Genomic DNA, 21,330 nt, shown 5'->3' with positions numbered 1-21,330 from the left:
GCTGTGAGCCCAGCTTGCAGGGCGTAGGAGGCTGCTGCCAGGCTCCCACCTGGGAGCTGGGACTGGTGGGATGCAGGTGGCTGCCATTCGACTTCCCAAAAATCCAGTGGTGGCCGCCCAAGTGGGCAGCTGCCACCTGACATCCCAAGAAACTGACAGGTGCTGCCCAGCTTCCCAGGACTGGGGCAGCTGCTGCCTGCCTCCCAGCTGGGAGCTGGGACCAGGCAGGAAGCGGGTGGCTGCCATGTGGCTTCCACGGAAATCAGCAGCTGCCACCCGCCTCCCTTCAATGGGTTTTTTGCCACGTACCCCCTACCTGTGTATTGCATACCCCCAGGGGTATGCATACCACAGGTTAAGAAACTATGGTTTAAATGGTAGAATGTATGTTAATAACCAAGTTACTCAAAATGGAAGATTGTTAGCTCCATAGGGTACTGGAAAGTTCAAAAGTAAAGTCAATTCCTTTTTGAACCTCAGGCCAGCATATAAAACAATATTTTTAGCAGCTGCTTTACCAAGTTGCTCCTAGTATTCTCCCATCAGAGTGTGTCATATTCTACTGAGTCTGGTTGGATTCCAATATGTTAAAGTACTTCTATATTTTACCACTTTTATTCCAATGCGGATTGTTATGACCTCTATGGGTATTTTTAAAATGGTATGTGCAGTGGGGAGGGAGACCAACAAAACACTACACAAAAAACCCCAACACACAAACAAGTAGGAAAGGAACTTGCCAAGTAATTCATCAGTTCTCTCTGCTCTGGGAAAAAGCCACTGGTGAATCCACTAGGATCCAGTAGGACAGCTATTTGTCATCAAAAGCCACTCATTCACAATCAGCAGCAAACTGGTTTGAATGAGAGTTGCTGCTGTAATAAATATGGACATGAAACCAGATAAGAACCATCAGTTTTATAGCCCCGTTCTTTCTTCTAGAGCTAGTTCATTTCTTTCACCCTTCCCTAAATTCTAAGCTGTTCAATTAATGGTTCCAACATTTCTTAACTCTTCAGTTTCTAATCCTCACAACTGTTTCTTTCAGATGAGAGGAAAGTCTACAGTTAGTCCGACTGAATCAAAACATCTGCTAAGAACGCCAACCCTGGATTAAGTTCCAACAGAAAGTAATAACTTAAAAAAAAAAAAAAAAAAAAAAAAAAAAAAAAAAAAAAAAAAAGTTACTGTGTTCTATAAAGCCCACTTGAAACATCTAATGTCAAGGCATTGATAAATTTAAAAGCCTAACCTTTTACCTTAAGTATCTGTATCAGTTAACAAATTTTTAGATTTACAATGTCTTTACAATTATGAAGAACATGCCATGGTACAGAACTAGCAATAAAGATATTCATTCCAGCATATTGCTTTAAACCAAGGCACTGACATGTATTAGGTTTAATTTTTGCTAATATTGCTCTCTTAGCTGTAAGACTGACTTCCACACAGCGAAGACATACTAAAGCTAACTATATCAGAGAGAATATGGATTTTGAAGATACAGCAGTGAAGAATTGGGGCTTTAATCCTCAGCCTTCATGAAATACCATCAAGATGTTATGAGGTCACTATTTAGATGTGCCAACTGGCTTCCAGCCATATCCTAGCCTAAAGGGATCCTTAGTCGTATCCCTGCATACAAAATCAGAACTCAGTCTCAAATATGGAACTCATCATCCAGCTAGAAACCTTCAGCTCTACTGAAGTTATACGATCTAGAATCACCTAGGTCAGGTGAGCATATGAAACAAAATTATACAAAAAAGGAAGAAAGGCTTCCTGACTTTCAGCTCAAGATTTAAATCTTAGGGTTTGGGAAACTTGCTGCTTTGGGAGGGTTTGTGATTGCAACAGGCCTGCAAATTGCTTAGAAACTATTAAAAGTAGCAAAAGGGCTGAGAGAAATAAAGTTAATAAAAATGCAGAACAGTATACATTAACACCGCATATACAGCACCTGAATATGCCACCCTAGTTTGATATAGATCACAGATTTCTCTTTAAGGAGAAAAACCTGGTTCTTGTTATTAGATCATCCTTGGGAGCGGGGGGCACGGGAGAAGTTTAATTAGAAATGAGAGGTTTTCAGCTTAAGAATACTTTTGCAAACTTGAACATATTATATAGTTCAAGAGTTTCATAACGGCTTGAACTCCATGAATTTCACCTCACCGCAGTGGAAAGGCACTTTCCTTTAATTCAGACCCTTGGAAACAGCTACTCGTGTTGAGTAAGTCAAATTTCTACTAGAGATGTACCAGGATAGGTTACAAGTGAATCCCTTTACTAGAAGGCCCAAGGCTACAACCTAGGTGGCAAAAGTCAAAGGTCCTTCTGGGTCTTAACTTTAATAAGATGTTTCACAGTAGGTCAGGTCTCCTGCAGTCTTCATTAGGTTCAAGTCAAACTCCTCCAATCCATACGCATCAAATGATTACTGCCAATTACACTAGGATAAAGGATTTTCCACCATCATAATGTTGCATTTTCAGTCCAATTTTTGGGCAAACTCCCTCCCATGAACTGCAATATCACATTTATTGACATCGGCATGTTGTAGCAAAGCCAATACATTAAAAGGATTATAAATTTATAGACTACTGAGTGGGTTCTGTCTGGATATCTGCCAAAAACCAGAATACCTGGAAAAATTCTGACTCCAAGCTCAGTCACTCACCTACCCCCATCCCCACCCCACTCGTTTTGATAGGTTAGTGTAATCACTGAATTGCATAGAATGCTTTGTAGTGCACTGGGCTCCTTTTACTTAGGAGCCTAGCACCATTATGGAAATTGGATACATTATTTAGAAAATAAATAAATAAAGCCAAAACACAGCTTATTCTACTCACAGCAGATTACTAAATTGACAAAGCATCAGAATAAACAGCAATCTAGCAAAACCATATAGACAAACGTTATCTTGTGTGTGCAAGCAACAGAGATTATTAAGAGAAAAAGGAATTTAAAATGGTCTGTAAAAACAAACCTTCAATGTTTAGGGGGGAAAAAGCCACCCAGATAATTTCAATTTGGGAGACTAACATCAAGGCTTGCTTTCAGTTTAACAAAAAAACCCAAAAAAAACAAATCACACACTTTCACGTGTCCTGAAACTATTTTTACCCCAGTTGATCATTTTAAGTACTGCATAGGTTTTTCTTTAGTGTTTTTACCTGAGAATGACAATATTCTCAAGTAAAGTAAAGCTGCTCGTGTACTTCAAGCTGTTTAATGAAGCTTCCCATAGAGGCCAGGATAGAACTGGAATTGTGAGTAAGATGAAGGTATATCCTGATTCTCTTAAATTTTCTGCTTTTCTGTACTTGTTGTTTCTAAGTTTTAAATGTTAATTTGAACTTCCATTTGCTCGGGAAAAGAAAAATTAATTTAAAAATAATGTGGCTGTGCCCCAGTTTGGTAAAAACATGTTCCACTAAGCAATACATATTAGTCTGTCAAGCTAGGAATCTGAATTAAAAAGTATTACAATTGTTTTATGGTAGAAGTTCATTTGAGAAAGCATTACTTGACATAGTGTCACATGCTCACACCCTCCCTCCCATTTTCTATAGAAAAAGGGGGTGGAATGGTATGTGCATATAATATTCTATTGAAAAAGCTGTATTACAAACAAAGAATCTTTTAAAGTGGGACACTCAAGAGTCAGGAAGTGACAGTGTTAGGTTGTCCGGGCAACATGAACTCCTCACCTTTGAACATTTGCATTATAATACAATCGTTAACTAAATTCTTCTTCTGGCCCAGCCCAGCCAAATACATAGGCTGTTCGGTAATCACTAAATGTAATCATTCATTTGCACCATTGGTAAGCAGCTCTCACATTTACTCAAGCTGAAGGAGGGGAAAAAACCCACCTAAATTAGACACCAAGAAACTGAAGATGATGATTTACACAGCTTCACCCACGCCCCTTTCAGTATCCAACGACAAAGGATTTCCACTACGACTGTCCAGCCATGCTGCTCTCTCTAATCAACACTGACTCCAAAAAACCCTGCCCTTTAAGCAGGGCCAGATTAACCCATCCCTTGGCCCTAGGCAAACAAACACAGATGTTGCTCATATTTACAGACACTGCCCTATTACCCCTTATATCTGCCCCCACACAGGGCTCCCTGTCACCCTTCTCCCAGCCAGCCCCCTCATTGCAGGCACTCACCACAGTGGCCCATCCTGGCAGCGAAGCTGTGGTTGGTCATCTGGTGCAGGAGCCAGCCCCATGGCAAAGGGGAGGAGCAGCAGCCCTGGCCACACACTGCCCACTCAAGTTTGGCCCTGAAAGGGGGGTAATGGGGCCAAATTTGAGTGAGTAGCATTGGGGCCTGATGCACAGGGATCACAGCGCCACTCCGGTTGGGACCCAGGTACACGCCTAGGTTGCAGCTGCTTTAATCTGTCCCTGTCTTTGAAGCACCTCGACAGTTCACTCATGTTTTAATTGTTTATGCCTTTTAGGCCTAGTGGGAAACAAGGGCATTGATGGTCTCATCTCTTCCCTTCTCACTTTCCTTATTTCAAAGTTTTAATTCACACACAAATTAGTCCTTAATGTTTCTAGTATTGAAAAAACTTTTCAGTTATGTTGTGTTCACCTAATGTGGGGAATGACAGCAGTTAAAGAAAATAGAAATCTGGGGGGTGCGGGAGGAGGGGAGTGAGCAGGGAAAAGCACAAATAAGACTTGGTTTGGGATTTTCCTGGAGAGGGCAGTCTTTGACAGTCCAAAAAGGCACCTCCGACAATGGGTCTATCCAGCCCAGTTGAGTTTAAAGACCCCCTACCATTGAGAAGCTTGAGCTATTCATAAAGTGGGTTGCCAAGTAGTTTGTAAGTGCAGCAGTAGGTCTTTCTCCCTCTCTCTCCAAAATAGTGGCTCTTTTTGCTCCAACTCTCAAAAACATTCTGCTGGGCTGAGCAAAAATGTGCCAAATGGTAACCAAAAGAGAAACAAGGATCTGAAAAAGTGACCTTTTAGAAAGAAAGCGGTCTGTGCTGCCTTAGCTATAGGAGTCATGCTGCACTGAGTCCAGAGTTGTACAATTATATATGAACATGGACTGCATATTAGAAAGCAATTACTTTATTGTCGAATTATAGATTGCATCAACATTTGTTCCTCTACATCCACTGAACTTCCTAAATTTTTGGCATGAAGTAATATTAGTTGGTTAGGGTTGACAAGACATCAAATTGCTACTCAATCTGCTTAAACATCGACTGCCAATATTGAAATCAGTGTTCTCTCCTTCAACCGCCACCACTTGCAAAGATACTCTGTAGTGCATCACGGATGGGAAGACCTTTTAATTTAGATAGACTGCCCCAGTGATATGGGAAAACCCCCCAGATATTTCACATATTGTTAAACAATAAAACCTAACAGCATCCAAAAATGTATCTTTACGCCAGTTTAACAGGTTGACAAGCAGAACTTGAGATTTCAGGATATTCAAAAAGTCCAGATGTATATTTAAAAGGTCTCTGCACTCCTATGAACCTTGTCTGTTATAAATACAGGCTTTAGATATGTTCTCACTTCGAGATAACTTACACAGTTGACTATTTGCAGGGCAAACGAATGCAATCAAACACTAAAGCTTCAAGGAGATTAGAGAGCTGCCAAGGTCTGAACTATATCAACAGCTTGAAATCAGCTCATTCAACAAAGCTTTGACAGTATTACACTGGCAAAACAAACACACCAATGGCATTCGCATGAGACAGGGCATTCCATTCCAGTAGTGCCTTTTTCTAGTTTCAGGGGGAAAAAAAACCATCTTGTTATGTAGCCATTTCCCAAGGAAAAATTACATCCTGCCCTTACCACATCACCACCCAGGAGAGCTTTGAGGACAATCCCACTGGGTTGTAACCTGCCCTCGATTATAACCCAATGGAGTTGTAAGGCTTTGTACAAGAGGGCAGAATTTTGCCAGTAAGTGAGCCTTAAAAACAAAAAACACACCCCACAAAAAAAACAGCCGCTTTAAGAACGAGTTATCCAAAGGAGAGGATAATGGGGTGAAGAAATAAAGACATGGAACAGAAAACTCATCTCACATAGACGGTAACGTTTTCCTTGATTAACTTGTCTTACATAAAATTCTATACACATACAGCAATGGAGCAGATGTTTAACACAAAAGTCTGTCACCTGTCTCTCTTGACCCTTCTGGTATTCTGACCAATGCTCCCTTCCTTTAACAATGCATTTTATAGAGCCCTCCAGCTTGCTACACTAATCCAACACGGAAAACACAGATTCCCTTTCCCTCTGTGTCTAGCTGTTCCCTCAGTATTTTGTAAATGGGAATAAACTATGACCATCCAGAAAAAAAAGTTAAAACTAAGACCGTATTATTTACCCCAAAAATATGTGTCTAGAAAGCATGTAACACACACAACAGATATGAAAGCTACAGGATCCAGATTGACGTGGAAGTCAGTGTAACCCTTTGGATCAAGGTAAGCAGGCATATTTCACTTTTAATTCGCTGGCATATGATGGGTTTTGAGAGATCCCCAGAATAGTAAAGCTGGTCGAAAAATTACATTTTTTTTTTTTTTTTTTTGGGGGGAAAAAGTTTCTGTTATCTACATGCCAAGATTTTTAAAGTCAGAAGGGGCCATTATGATCACCTCCATCCTCCTGCATCAACACAAGCCAGAGAACTTCACCCAGTGATTTCTACACCACACCAGTCACACTTGAGATGCAGTATCTCCTCTAGAAACACAATATGTTTTGGTTTCAAGAATTCAAGTATTGGAGAAGCCACCACACCAATAAGTTGTTCCAATGGCAGTTACCAGTGCTGTTAAAAAATGTCTGTCTGACTTTGTCTAGCTTCAGCTTCCAGTGCCTGGATCTCATTTTGTTATGCCTTTTTCTGCTAGCTTAGAGAGCCATTTAACTACCAGAAATCTCTTCCCTATGTAGGTATAGATTATCATGATCAAGTATTTCTTTAATCCTTTCTCCAATAGACTGAGTTTCTTTAGTTAATGCCATACACAAGGTAATAATATTACCTCTTTATTCCTACTTGGCACCCCTTGCTTATAAATCCAAGGATTGCATTTGTGCTCTTAACCAAGTGAGCTTCCAGTGCAGCGATGTAGATACCTGTCATGACTCCCAGTGATACTGAAAAGACTTGCATTCCTATATAAAACGTATCCATTCTTGCATGACCTACTTTCTTCATTCCTACATCTATGACCTGGTATTTGGCATGATGTTCTCGTGAGACCATCTTACCAAGCAATCCAGCGTGGCCTGTGTAACAGATGTGTTCTCCATTATATACCACTCCAACGATAGGTCATTTGCAAGTTTCAAGAGCAATTACTTTGTATTTTCTTCTAGACTGTTGATAACGAGATCAAATTGCATTCAACCAAGAACAGGTTCCTGTGGAGCCCCAGAAATACCTGCACACTGGGTGACTATTCCTCATTTACAATTGTTTTTTGTGATGTATCAGGTAACCAGATGGTAATCCATTTAATATAGATACACTGTTTAGTATATAGTGCTAAATTTTATTTACATCTGAAGGTCAAACAGGACTAAGTCAATGCCTTACAGAAGTCTAAATATATTATGTCAATTAAGTTTTTCAGGAAAACTAATCTCAAACAATTATATCAAGTTTAACAAGACTCAATTCCAATAAAACCATACTCACTGGCATTAACTATGCCTCCACCCTTTATTTTTATTTTTATTTTTTTTAAAACTCATTGTGTCCTATGTCCATCTTCCCATTATTTTGTCTGGGATCAATGTCAAGCCAAAAGGCCTGTCTGGGTCATCCTGTTTACCCTTTTAAAACAATAGCACAACATTAGTTTTTTCTCCAGTCCCCTGGAACTTCCCCAGTGTTCTAAAACAGAAAGAAAGAAAGAAAAAGTTTTTAAATACTCCAATGATTCGGAGAGCTGCTTGCCCAATTCTTTTAACACTCTTGGTGCAAACATCTGGCCCTATGATTTAAAAACCTTTTGACACCCCATTCTCACCTCCCCCCCCCCTTACTGAGGAATAGAAATGATTTCATTATCATTGTAAGATCTTGATAGGGAACCCTCTCCCACCCTCACTGCTTCACAGAGACTGCTCAAGAGACATTCTCTGGTCTAGATACCACCATGCAGCTTATTTACAGTGTTTCACTCCACCATCTCCTCCTGCTAGTTCAGTTACAGTATTTATGAAGTCCTCCAGTTTTACTACTGGGGATTGGACTAGAACTCGTGAGGTCTTTTTCAGTCCTACGATTCTATGGTTCTACCCGTTCTCCAAAGGGTGAGGGGAGAAAATGGGTCTCCTCCCAGAGAAGTCCTTTTTGTCAGGCCCTATTAGCCCGCCCCTCCCTCCTTCTCCTCGGCTTCTGCCCCCTCTCCCGCTTTTTTCCTGGGCTTTTATTCAGTCTCCTTGTTAATTGGCTGGTGAGCTCATTAACTTCCCCACCCCAGTCTGATCTGGTGTTCAGCAACTCTTTTCCTTAATCAGTCCCCTTCCCCACACCAGGAGCTTAACTGGTTAAACAGCTGCCAGAGGGCTGGTTCAGATGTTGATTCCCAACACTACCATCCTGCTTCCCTACAAATATAGATCAGAATTTAGGGAATCCCCCCTCCCCTTTCAGCATTAGGACTGATAATTTGATCAGCTTTATCCAGTATTGGTTCACGGATACCATTTAGCTTGTTTCCAATATATTTAAAGAATTCCTTCAGCCTTGGTCACAGTTTCTTCATTGATATCTTTGTTTCCCTTATCAATTGACTATTTGCTAAATGCTCATTTGTACTCACTGCTACCCACATGCCCATTTTATACCACTTCCCCTGTGAACCAGGATTTTTGTTTGTTTCAAAACTAAAGAAGCCTCACGTGAAGAAAGAATTAAGGGGTTTTTGTTGGGTGGTTTTTTTTGTTTTTTGGGGAGGGGGGAAGGGAAGAGAATCTAAAAGAATTCTTAATTCCCAATTATTTTTATGTTTAAGTTTTTCCTCCCACTCTATTTTGCTCATGACTTCCTTGTTTTGGGAGCATTGCCCTTTTAAAGCACCAAGTATTACAGGCATACAGAAAGCAGAAGGATTGTTTCTGAAAGGCGTAAGATCTGACCAGCTGTACTAAGTAGGCTCTTACCGGAAGAGAAGTTTCCTCTGAAGGAAGGTCCTTCTTTGTGTATTGTGCACTGATTTCTGCCTCCATATAGGGGATGCTCTTGTGAGAGGCCCACAGCCCACTCCAAGTGTGAGGTATAAAGGTGTTGTGGACTTCGGCTGCAAAGCTGCTTTGTTATTGAGCAACTTTCTCAACCAAGCCCCCGTATCCTATATGCTACAGTAGGCCTGGTATATAGATCAGAGAGCCCAGAATTCAGCAACACTTCCACATAAACCCTCACTGTCATCCCCTCTACCAGCAGAGTAGGTCAGTATTTTGTAGGCTATTAATTTGTATATTTTATTTCAATTCTCAGTCAACTGCTGATTTCTACATTGTTGTCATGTAACTGTATTGTAGGAGCTGTCAGGAGAAATCTGACGGTTTTGACTGCTAGCTCAGAGGCTGCTGGCAACTAGAAAGGCAAAGAAAGCGGATTTGGTATCCAGGGAGCAGCCATATCCCTGCTTCCCACCAATACCAAGGGTCATCTCTTCTTTCCAGTAGAGTAGACTTTGTATTTGGGAGGCAGAGGGATTAAATTCCTTGTTCCCTCTCCTCAGGAGGTAGCTAGTTTCTCTCGAGAGACGCTAGCTAGTAAGCAAAAGAGTGCCAGTAGCTTGAAAGAGCTGCTGTCTGTAGTTACCTATAAACCCAGCATATACCATGTCAAAGGCAGGATATACATGCATAATGCAAGCCAATTCAATTTACATGACACCACCTGCAACTAGCTGGTGCTGTGGGAAGCCAGCAGGACAATGTATGTTCTGCACATGAGAAAGGCCCCCCTGAGTTCTAGTCTTAGCTCGGACACACACCTTCTGGGACCAGGGCAAGGTACTTCACCTCTCAGCCTCAGTTTTCCCATGACCAATACTTTCCCTTCCCAACAAGGATGCTGTGAAGCTACCTCAGATGTCTGAAGTAGAGAGAGAGAGAGAGAGAGAGACAATGAACAGTGGTTTAGAAGTGCAATGTATTATTTAGGTGACATACTGGGCTGACCTCCACCGTTTTGAACCTACATCAAACCACCAGCTTGTGTAAAAATTTAAACACCCCAACATGGCTGATTTAATAGCATCACAAAACTTCTAGATCTAGTAAATGGTACACATGCCAATTAAACTACGCTTAAAGCATATCCTGTAAAAACCAGTACTCTGCTTCATTTTGCGTAAGCCTCCCTTCCTCCTCATCTGACATCTCCCAGAGCATATCTAACCTGCATTGTAATTTCTGACAGAGGGGCCACTTATTTACTCAGACCTATGATGCTATAAATCAGATTACAAATGGTATGACTACGTTGAATGGCCTCTAACACTATCCATATAGCCAGACCATCAATAACGTTTGAGAAGTGCTTTACACTCACTCTTATGGAGACTGACTTCCCATTACACTGGTGGTGAAAGTTTGACTTTAGTGGAGATGTGCACAGATGCCACTGACAAATTTAGCCTAAGCTCTGTATCCAAACAGATGCTTGTTTCAGTCTTTCTACATCTTATTACAAATAGTTGGGGAGTAAATTCAATCCTTTCATTGTGAAAGAAGAATGCAGGCACACAGTCACATTACTCTCTCCACACCACCCGTCCATATCTCCCATTTAATATGTACTCTGATACATGAGTTGACAGCCTCATCCATGATGCCAGTTACAAGACACCAGCTTGCAATTTAGCTGCTTTCTGGTTCTATCCCCCACCACAGCAAGGGCCCTGGCAGCTGTTGCAGATTTACCATTTTCTAAAAGCACAAATTTATTACTATTCCTATTGTTTCAGCCATGCTCAATCACACATTTTAAACAAAGTCTCCCTTAACCACTATCCCAGGATTGCTGGCCCCTTTAAGGCAAGGCAGGGCAAAGGCTACCCAGGAGCAACTACTTTAAAAAGGAAACAAGCCCCTGGGCCCAATGAAAGGCCATCAGCTGTAGAGAAGTGCTGACAGAGAGAAGCTCTAAGGGAGAGAAGCTCCCAGAATCTACCGGCTCCAAGGAAGAGGCTGTGAACCCCTTACACAACATATGCACATAATATCTGAACCCACAGAAGATGGAGAGATGCCAGATCTGATGCACATGGGCCCAAAGGAGAAAAGATATACAACTCCCTGAGCCAAGGGGAGAGACTGTTTCAAGTTTATTTGAATTTAGTAAATTAGAACAGCAGCAGGTAATTTGGCCTCACACCTTTTTGGGCTCTGGGGCATTCAGGAGGGGCAAAGAGAGAAAAGGGAAACTGAGTCAGAGTGCCTGACATGCCACACTAGGTCAGGTGGGGGCACTACAGGGCAGGCATGCCCTATAACAAACCCAGAAATAATGCTTCTGCTTTTAAAGCACCTTTAAATAATTAACTGCTTTTGTGGATCTTCAATATTAACTTTTCTAATAAAAAAAATTAGCATTTGATGGTTCATCACTTAAGTAACTGTTCCAGAGCCACTCCAGAAATGCTTTTCAAAAGCTTCTGTCTGTAGCTGGATTTTTCAGGTAAGAAGGTTCCTTGACAGCACGATACAAAATGACCTGTTTGATGAAGCAGCCAAAAAGCTAAAATAATTTACTTTCATAACACTGGTTAACATCGGAAGTCTCACCGAGATCAATTTTAATCTGCCATTTATTACTACTTCAAGAACTCTACATGCCTTCAAGAGAATCTACAGTAAACCCTTGCCCTTTTTATCTCCTTCATACCAGAGATCACAAAAGTAATATAAGTCACAAGCTTTAAGAAGATATTGCTTTACTGTTGACTCAGATTGCTTCCAAGCAGCTTTGCACACAAAGGTATCACTGCATTACATCATATAGACCTTTTCAACTTTCAGTGAGACGCAGCGGTAATGCATACAAAACAGCTGGAGAACAGGTTTCATTGCAACAAAACATTTTGGTGGCTATCTTTAGATGGGATCCTTTGTTTTCTTATCAATGGACTGCCACCATAAATGTTTCATCAACTTAATGTTTTATGCATGTACTAAATAAAAGAAATATTGACTCCATCCAGTAAAATAATTGAACCTTGAACTGTTAAATAAAAATATCCAGGAAAAAAAATGTCTGCATAGTCACACATATGATGTTCTAATCTATCAGACACATTAATGACAAATACTGGCTTATACACTTGAAAAGTCATATAAACCAACATTAGCAAAACACTGCTGTAGTGGAAACAGTAGAAATATACTCCTCCACTGAGCTACATAAAACTGAGGGGGAGGGAGGAAAAGGGAGACAAAAACAAAAGAAAGACACACAAGTAAGTGATCTATATAAGCAATTTTTGTTTACATGGGAGTTCACATTTTCCCTTCACAGTATGTGAAAGAATATATGTTGTGTGCATGCTGCAAATTATTAAAGCAACAGATGCACATTTTGCCAAAAGAGAAGTCTAAAGCCAAGCAGTAGAGTCAAATCACCTACATTGATTCTGAAACCATTTTAACTAGACAAACCCCCTTTTTTTTTTTTTTTTTTTTTTTTTTTTTTTTAAATAAAAATGACATTTTTCCACCACTTTGGCTCAGTTTCAGAAAAGCAGTTAAGCATGAGCTTAACTTTAAGCATGAGCTGAAGCACTTCCCTGAATTGGAGCCTTGTAGAACATTGGGTTTGTTTGTTTAGTGGTGAGCAGATGTGCCAGTTTCGAAGCAGAAAGCTAAGCCAAGGGCATGGAATAATGTAACACGACACCCCTTCTGTGGACAGCTGGGAGTGGAGATCAGACTCAGAGGTTGCAGGACCTAAAGCACAAGCCACTACTGCCCGAGCTAGGAAATGCAGCTCTATTAGCCAAGACCGTAGCAGACTTGTCGATGCTATATGTGGCCCAGCCATCACTAGAGGGGGACAGGCTGCTTGTGAGTTACACCAATATGGAACCTGCGTGGTTTCCATCAACACCAAAAACTGCGTCTAGTAAAAAACTCAAGTATTTGTTTAGGTGATACTGAGCTGTCAGTATCATCCTTTTTACCAGTGATGTCTTTAGGAAACACAGCAGCTCCTACTATGCTTGAGAGTAGGTTGGGGTGAAATGGGCAATTTGCAAATATGAACTTCTCTAAAAGGAACCGTCGTCTTCTTAAGCAAACAAGTTAATCCTTTTCACCACTGAATATTGGCCTAATCTTGCTTCCCTAAATTATCTAAAACTCCTCAAGTCACTCTTCAGATTTCTAGCTTTTGCACAACATAGTGGATCATTATACAACCCTGCAGCTTTCTGACAATGTTGATTTAAGAGATTCTCTCTTTGACTAGGACATGCTATTTGCCATTCATCTGGACTTTACTGGGAGTCTTGCTTTGGTAGGAACCACAGGATTCAGCCCTTCGACCACCTTTGGCCCCACAGAGTTTAAGGAAACTCAGTTTGTCTTTAAAATCAGTTACCCCCCTTTGTTTGCCAAAATTTCACATCTGATATTTCACACTAACCCCCTAGAACAGCAGGCCTGTTCATCTGGGTTGCCAGCAACTGGGCAGGGAGGTGTACGTGCATGAGGGTATTAGAGAAGATGTTGCGAGCTAGTTCCTATTCCTTGGCTCTGGTTTCCTGCCAAAGCTCATTTGTTCAGTCACTTTCCACTGGTCCCCTTCAGATGCCAGAAGCCTCCCATAAATCACTGCACTTCCATGACATTCCCTTCGAAGGGCCGTGGGATCTGGGGACTCTTCTGAATTGCCATGGTAACTGACACAAAGGATTCTGGGATGCATCTGAAGAGGACCACTTGTGAAAGACTGGATGGAGGGGTGCAGGTCACAGCAAGTACAAGAATGGGAGGACTTTACGCAGACTATGGATAATTACATGAGTGAGTTGTGCCAAGATATTAACACTCATGTTCTATCTATGTAGGACCGAACTTAAATAGAAATCTGGATATTATCTCAACAGCAAGCACAGAGATTTTGTCCCTGTGGAGTCTTTGGCATAAACAGAATCACTTTAGCATCATACAGTTTTATTATAAAGTATGTCAATGGAAAAGGTTACCTGTTACATTGTATGGAGATTTTTGTTCTAGGTCATTTCACTTTTAACTAAAACCACACACTTTTTCTTCTCTCTCTCTCACACACACACACACACACACACACACACACACACACACACACACACACACACACACACACACCCCTTGCTATGAATTTGAGAACAATGTAACCTTCATTAATTTTTCTTTTCAAGTCAGAGGTAAATTAAGTTCCAGTAGAAAGCATTTCCACTTGATTCAGGAGGCAATGGGAGACCCTGATTCTACAGATAATTTGTCACCTTCAGAGTCTCATCACTCTTATTTGAAGTTTATAGACTACTGGAGAACAAATCTGTGCTTTCAATTACAAAGCTAATGCCTAGTGCTGCAAGGTGCAGAGCACCATCATCAACTCCACTGACTTGTACAGGAGTTCACGAAGCTCAGAGCCACACAGCATCAGACCCTTAGCAAGTTTTACCTCTGATAAAAGGTATGTTTGTGTTATGTCAATGAACTCACCACTCAACCTCATGAACAGTTAAATCCATACCTGTTTATACATCAAATCAAGTTTTCAACTCCCGGTATGTCACTTTAAAAAAAATAAAGTTACACAGCAGTTCACTCTTACCAAGGTACAACAGGGAGGAATTTGCTATTTAAGTCTTGCCCAATTTCCACACATGAACCCCCATTAGGGCTTCTGCAGAATTAATGGGTCATATTAAACAGGACACAGTTGGAGTCAGCTTGGTCTCATCTCCCTGACTCAGCATCCATGTATACATGTGCTGGGATGGGTGAAGCATAGAGAACCACAAACACAGGAGAGGGACCAAGTTAGACAGTCGTGGCTTGTTTAAAAAGTTTTCATTTTGACAGCAAACTATTAACATGAGCATTTTGTAGGTTTCACACAGTTGTAGAACTGAACAGCTCTTCACAGACATAACATTATGAGACAGATTTATTCTAGCGCCCATGAGGACCACAAGTAAAACACATTCCTATACATGCAAACACCTGCTGCGCTGTCTGTTCCACAGACAGGCAGAAATGTAAGCTTCCCACACACACTCCCAAAGAAGTGTCCATGAATTACTGAGACTATTGTGTATGTTTTTTCCCTCAGTCTCCAAGGTTCTTATTTTAAAATAAATACACAAGTGCTAAAGGCAGAGAAAGAGACCAGAGAAGATTTTTTCACTTGCCAGGGAGGGACTCTATTGCCCAAATAGATAAGCAGGGTTACATGATGCAGTACTATTTTTAGAGTATCCAGGGCTGAAAGTAGCTTTAGCATTCTGGTCATTTGCTAGTAGAGAGGAAGTTCAGGATCCTTTCTTTCAGCGCTTGCCTTCTAACATTTGTTCAAGATAAATTGTCCTACTGTGGGTGTTACTGATGACAGTGTGGATTGCTCTAATCTGATGCAACTTTCACTTACTTACCCCAAATTTCTGCCTTTGCCTTCACTGCTAGGTGCACGGGACCATTAACGATCATGCAAAATGGATTATTTTTAACCCCTAACAGGAGAATGAGCCATTCGGAAGTGTTCTCACCTATTACTTGTTCTGCAGTAGCTCGCCACCTGAGTTTGTACCCAGGCTCCCTAGTGGGCTTGTACTCAGGTTGCTGCCTTGCACTCAAGTCCATATACTACATATTTCTTACCACTGTTACACAGGCGAGCTAGATAAAAGCTAGCTCAGGTACACTACCCATGTTACAACCACCCTTTCACTTGAGATGTAGGTATACCTTTGGAGGATGATCAAGCCCAAAGTGTAGCATGATTCTACATTCTTCTAGTAGCCAAGTGAGCCTCCCAGCCCAGGGAGATAGGCTCCTGTTAGTCCAGCTTGAGCTAGCGCACTCAAAACAGTCGTATCAATGCTGCGGTTTGGAGTCTCAAGCCCACCAGAGCCCCTGGGTCTGATCTTGGGTGACTAGCCTGAGTCTCCACCACAGCTACAAACGTCCACACTGTTGTTTTCGCCACGCTAGCTTGAGCCGAGCTAGTGCTAGTCTACCCCCACTGGGATGCTTGCCCCCAGCTTCAGTGTAGACATGGTCCAGAATTCCTAGTTCAGTCAGTGACTTAAAATTAAAAAAAATTTAAAAAAAACAAAAACAGACGACCCAATGGAATACAAGTCTTTGCACGATGCATCAGATTAATCTGCAATAGTCTTCAACATCCCCAGGGCATGCACCTTGACTATTTGGGTCTGCTGTGAAGTGCCTTGTATGTTTATTACACTGGATAAGTAATGAACAGTAGTGAAGAGTTCTCAAGGTCCATACAACAAACCTACATATTCTTTAAAAACGTATGCACCAAGGTATATTTTACTCTTTAGGAGAGAGTTAGGTACTAATAAAAATATGTACAAACACCAACCATTTTTCCTCCCATGTAAATAAATCTCTCCATCCCCTCCTGCATCTAATGAAATCAGTGGGAAGAGGCTGGAGCCCAAATGTTTGCATACCTATTATTTGCTATGAGCTATTAACTTCTACTCAGAGCTAACCTGTGCTCCTTTCATAGTCACCTGCATAAATATGTTTTGTCAAACCACACAGTTGGCAAAAACAATGAATGAATGACCATTACAAATCCATTTGGGCTACATCATTATCAGTTTAGACTGCAACCAAATCCCATTTTCCCTTTGCAAATTCAATTCCCATCAATAGCCCCATACATCACTGGCTGCTCCTGTTTGCGGACTCATTTTTTATGTTAAAAAAATTGAAAGATTACTGCCAACATAATAGGCAAACTGCATTTTCAATTCCCAACACATGTGCTTCAGGGGAAAAAACCACAAGGTAAGGGGAAGAAATGCAAATGAAGTCACTGTTATCAGCTGTATATTACCCTAGTGACATTACCCTGCTTTCTCTCTCTAGTCACGTACTTAGGAGGAAAAAAGAATCACTGTGCTGTCATTCAAGCAAGTTCTTTTATCATCCTACTAAATATTAGTTCACTTTACTCTTAATTTTTGAGCTATTTACACACCACACAAAAAAAGTAAGCTATGATTTTTCTTCTGGCATATAGCTGATCTTCTAACCAACTAAAGCCTAGCAGAAGTTATTTATCTTAAAATACTGCTTCTTGAGTATCACAGCAATTGATAAAAAAAGATACTTTTAAAAAAAGTTTATAGGGACGCATGATATGGCATGACGGGGAGGAAGAGAGAGTTCGGCTGAGAGTCACAGATCAATTACATTTCCAGAAATGAAAATCTGAACCTCCTCAGAAGAAAGCCATATTGAATCCCTATTAAAGCCTCTGAGGAGGTGGAGCTACTCTTTACCCAGTCTATTACACAAACATATATTATTCTAATCCTTCAACCATACTAGCTGGCCATTGCTGGCCAACTAGTTTATGCATGTGTTGCAGCACACAGCAAAACAGGAAAGCTGAACAAAATGATCAAAGAAATGATTCTGGATTAATCTTCTATAGCGAATTCTACAGAGTACAGAGGTAACACTTGCCAATCATTTAGAGAGGGTCCATTCTCCTACCAATGTGCAGAAGATTTACACAGATCACTCCTATTAGCAGTAATTGGAGTTCTCTCTTTAAGGCTCCATTGTATCCCAGGGGCAATGGAGCCCTTAGTACATGGTTCTTAACATAAGCAGCAGCACCATCTAATTTTGCTTGCTTCAAAATATTTATTTTCCTAACACAGGTGTGTACTTGATAATTAAAGTTTGCTGCTGCTCTCACATGGCTGAACAGTTGACCATTTCTAACAAAGCTTTAAAAATCAGTTTTCCTCCCTAAATTATAATTAGTGACCCATCATACAAAAGCACAGAACTTGCCATATTTGTCAATAGAAAGCCATAAAGATTAAAAACCTTATGGGACAAAACACAGTCTTCCTAATGAACATTATGTTTTAACAGCACTGAAACGTCAATACAAGATGTAACGACCATAACAAAAACACTTTAACAATACTATTTAAGGCCCTATCTTTGGGTTAACCCTGCAAACACTTAAGAATGCATAACTTTACCCAAGTGATTAGACTCATTCATATCAATAGGACAACCCAGACCGAAGCTGCATACATGTGCAAGTGTTTGGAGAAATGAGGCTTTATTCAACAGTGATTCAATTTGTGGACGCTACCTCAGTATTGCCAGTACCACAAAACGAACAAAAAGCCAAGTTTTACATTTTAAGTTAATGAAACCAGCTCCCACAAGCTCCATTTCCATCTGCAATTATAATCATTTCCAATTTAGAATATCCACTACATTTTAGTCTTAATTAGAAATGACATTCTTGCAACGCAAATTAACAATTCAAATGTCATCTATGCAAATTTGTTATGCCTTTGTTTCCCCCCCACACCCCTCCATACAAAGTCCTGTGTAAAGCTGCTTTTTTATTATTATTATTTCACTCCATAATGTCTTTTGCTCTATTCTCTATACATAATATCTTCAATCCAAGGACTGGGAAAGTGATACAAGTGGTGCAGCAGAAGCCATTCAACCCATTTGTGAGCAGATGCTTCTCTCCCCCACCCCCAAGTTTTGTTTTTTGTTTTTAAAAGCAGTCCTCACAATATATAGGGTGGGCTTTCCAGAAATGCTCAGTTGCATGCTCTGCTCCCCCCTTCCTGAGCACTGGCATTTTGAATCAATAGCAACAGGTAATGAAGTCCAGTTCAAATCTTCTTCCAGGCCTAGACACTCCTAGCATCCCAACCTCCGGACCACTCAGCAGGCACCTTGCTCTGAACCAGGATCGCTCCATGGGGGTATCAGCATTCTGAAGCCAGCCCTTTATATTCCCTCCACAGCTGCAGGGCCTTTAGTCCAGGCTTGATGTCAGGTGATTCAGGGCAGGGCTATCTTCTTTTGCTATTTCCAGGACAAGCTCTTACCTTCTTTTTTATGTGGAGTTGAAGCATCACACATTTTAGTATATCAAAACGCCAGAGATCTAGGTTGTGATTTGTCAGTCTGAGCTTCCTATTGATTTTGGAGCTATCCCCCAGAGTAGTATCAAAATGGTAAGTACAGAAGCAGATGAGCTTTTTACAAGTGTGTTTATGTAGTTCAGTATAAATTTTATGCTAGGGAAGTTTCAACTTAGTTCACAGAATTAGTAGGGTTCTCTCTCTGACACATGTGCGTGCGCACACACACACACACACACACACACACACACACACACACACACACACACACACACACACACACACACACACACACAGAGCCAGGATTGACTACATTTTACTTGCCTGAATATTCGGCTAGTTTATTGGTTACATTCATCATGGGAATAGAGACCAGCTTTCCTACAATAAGAATCACACTGGAGCGAGATGCAACAGGATTGGACCATACAGTATAAAATGTCCTATCGACACTAAAGGATTTTTCTTTGTTGCTATTAGTAAGTTCCCTCCTCAAGTCTGCTATCTCTCTCCTTTCTTTGCTGGAGTAAGCCCTATGGCAGCAAGAGAAAAATAGGTCTGCAGACAATAAGCCTCCTTCCAATGTAAGCTTGCAAAATGAAATCTCTCAGAAGGGCAATTAGCGGTGTATACCTAGTTAGGAGGCAAGCAAAGAAGGCCATCTGCTTCACAGATAAGATTCATATAGTGATCATCATTACAGACCTGAAGGTGAATTTCTCAAGTTCAAGAGGGCAGCACCAGGCTTCAATCTGAGCATATTTTTCTAAAGCATGTTAACTACGTCAATATCAGGCACAAGAAAAGCAGACAATAGCTCAGGACAAGATCTGAAGCTTATCAGTCACAAGTACATACTCTGAAGTTCAATTACACACAGGCTATTATCTTCAAAGGGAAAGGACTTCAGAATAGTGGGAAAAAGAATTTAAAAAAAAAAATCTTACTGCACTTAGTTAATAAATCCAAGCAGCCTTAAGTTTAAAGATTACATATTTACTGGGTATTTTAAGAACCTTTTATTCAGGGAACTTTTTACAGTCATATTCTGCTTATCTAATTTAGACCACGTATTCTCTTGATGTGTGTAACTTTCATTCAAGTTACTAGGACTTGCCGACACAGGATTTGGATTCGGCAGTCAACACACTCTGCTCTACCGTACTGGAATGAGGAGGTGAAAGGCAAGACTCATGGAATGAGGAGAGGGGTGGTTGTCCCAGCATAAGTTTTTTCCCTTCCTCACCAGGGAGTTTGTGTAAGTTCCCCTAGGCCACCATCCCAGTCATGGCTCTGCAGGGAATGCACTGTTAGAGGTCAATGGGGTGACAGGGCTGGCTAGCAGCCACTTGCTCTCCTCCAAACCTGGTGAGATTTTTGCCATAGAAATGGACACAAGTGGCTGGCCACCAGTGGAAATTCATGCTGCCAGAAATTTCATTCATGCGAACATGGAAAGAATAGCCATGATGAACAGGATGAGGTTCACCGCAGTGCTGAGAAAGAGGCTCTCTGGTGGCTGATCTGAAATCCACGGGGTTTCCACTTTGCAGCGAGGTTCTTGGGTACCGCTGTTTCAAGGGCCGTGCCTTCTCCCACTCCACAAAGCCAGGCCAGCCCCACACAACCAAGAGAGTACACTGGGGAAACTTTGAATTTAGTAGAGTTAGAGTCCATTTTCCGCAACTCCAACAGGAAGGGACAATTTGAGTAAGTGTTTCCAAAGCTAGCAGTTTAGAGGAGAGCATCTTCTCATTTCATAAGCAGCTCATTTACCGTCGTGGCCAAGTTCAGCACTGGTTTGGATTTAGTCTAGGGGAAGCTCCTGCTAACTTAAAAATAGGGTTGAAGAAAAGAATAAAATGCCTAATTTTTCATGGGTTAGCATGTTTGAAGAGAATCAGCTACTGGGTGTTCACCTTGCCGTGCCACTCGGTCAGCTGGGAGTTCTGTCAGGCTGGAGCACCTTATAAAAAGCTCCTTCCCGGTTAAAACATGGCCAGCCCAACATGGGATGTCAAAGAAAGGGAGGTCACAAGCAACACACAGTCATCTGAATGCATAGGATTATCTACTGGGCCAAAAAAAGGAATGGAAATGGACAGGTGGCAATGCCATCCCCTCCCA

The 21,330-nt window shown here is 41.1% G+C and overlaps 1 protein-coding gene across 3 annotated transcripts in view; it reads right to left on the bottom strand.

The window, feature by feature from the left end:
• Window positions 1–21,330, bottom strand: part of PTPRG (protein tyrosine phosphatase receptor type G) — a 532,225-nt gene that overhangs the window by 487,346 nt on the left and 23,549 nt on the right. The window lies entirely within an intron of this gene.

Source organism: Emydura macquarii, unplaced genomic scaffold, assembly GCF_026122565.2.
Source record: "Emydura macquarii macquarii isolate MOO-44397 ecotype Brisbane River unplaced genomic scaffold, CSIRO-AGI_Emac_v2 contig_71, whole genome shotgun sequence".
Lineage (NCBI taxonomy): Eukaryota > Metazoa > Chordata > Testudines > Chelidae > Emydura > Emydura macquarii.
This window is presented reverse-complemented; position numbering and strand designations above follow the sequence as displayed.